A 1806-nucleotide genomic window follows, 5' to 3' on the forward strand; every position below is an offset into this window, starting at 1 on the left:
CAAAGAAAGGGGAAAAATAAAATGTCCAAACAGGGGGGGAGGACAAGGATGGATCTCACCAAACCAGGATCTTCACATTTCTGGCTCCACAACTTGAGTCCAAACCATCAATGCAGGACATCCATAGAAGCAGAGCAGCGAGACCACAAGAAGGGACACCCAAGGAGACTGGAACCAGGAAAAGCAGAGTCCACTCAACGACAGGGAGACAGCTGGACAACACAGCGGCAGGGAAACAGCCGTACAGACAGACAGACCGCTGGGGATCAAGCCAGCCCAGTCAGGCCGGACAACACACGGCAGGAGACGCCACAGGAGATGAAACAAAACCAACCGGAGGAGCAGCGATCTATCCCCGATACAGCTCGGCGTCCAAAAAAAGGGGTCAGCGCCACTCTAAAGCCGCGATCCAGCAGATAATTCAGTGCAGTGCAGTCTAGCATTCAATGATCTCTCACCAAGAAGTACATTACTCAAAAGAACGCTCTGAGAGCCTTTTTGATAGGGCAGTGGGGAAGCAATTTTATGACATCTTGTGGCAAGACCTATGCAGTACCGCCTACAATTTTAATAGTGCATTCTGAAGTATATACCTGCCCAACGATAAATCATTATCTATGTCAACCTATAGTGCTTATAATTTGTGTGATTTCATTGATTTTAATGTTGTCAAGGACATTGGTTGAGGTAAAGCAGCGATATGCAGAGTGAGGTGTACAACTATCTATTAAAAGATGCATGCATCTGCCATATACATGGTTGTTAATCTCCATGCTTTACTTTACTGGAAAAGAGATATCAGCTCAGAAGGTTTATTTTAGCTTCAGCCTGGAAAGTAAATGTTGGTTTTCTAAACAGGTCAACAAAGAATAGGGCCAATGTGCAGAGTGGGAAATCCATCCAATACACTGATGTGTTCAAGGACACACGTAGACAAAGTTACAGGACAGATACCCTGGTCATCTGACAACGAACTTGCTACCTATGTTGCTCAGATGACTGTCAGATGAACAATTATTTGGCCAACAGTCATCATAGCAAATTATCCCATTATAGCTCAATTCATGCCATTTATTATTATACATTTCAGGTATTTTTAAATATAATTGATTATACCTTTTATTGTTTTGTTTTTGCTGCTAATCTATTACTTTTTAAGAATATATTTATTTAAAAAATCATTAAAAAGTGATTGAAAAAAGTTATCCTTTTAGATAAATCATATATAGAATATTGCAATTGATTGAAATGTGTAGAAAAGTGTTCAGATCTGTTTGCTATTTAAAGGGGTTGTGCCATGATTGATGTAAAAAAATAAAATTAAAATTAAAACAGTCATATAGTACATGATAATCTCTTCCTTCTCATGGAACCAGAGATACCCCCAGTCATTGTTCCAATTGTTCTTCTAGATTCGTTTCAGGCTGGCAGCTTATGGGGTGTGTTCTTTCTGCTGTAGCTCTTTCCCTGTAACTGCCACAGCCATAAGAGACGGCTGGTGACATTTCAATATTGCTGGTGACATTTCAATATTTAAACTGAACGCATGCGACCACCACAGTGAAGTGGACAAGATATAAGGCAAAAAATAAGCAGCAGGTGGTGCAATACAGATATATTTTACTAAATTCAGTGGCTATACAATTTTTTTTATTACATGCAATTACAAAAGTACTCAGATCCAGTTGCTGGTTTGAAAAATATTTAATGTTTTTCATAGCTTATTCCCTTCAACTTTTAGAGAATGCCACATACATACAGTAATAGACATAAAGGAAAACACAGAATGCAGCACGTGTACCACAG

The sequence above is a fragment of the Bufo bufo genome, chromosome 1, assembly GCF_905171765.1.
Source record: "Bufo bufo chromosome 1, aBufBuf1.1, whole genome shotgun sequence".
In the NCBI taxonomy this organism is placed as follows: domain Eukaryota; kingdom Metazoa; phylum Chordata; class Amphibia; order Anura; family Bufonidae; genus Bufo; species Bufo bufo.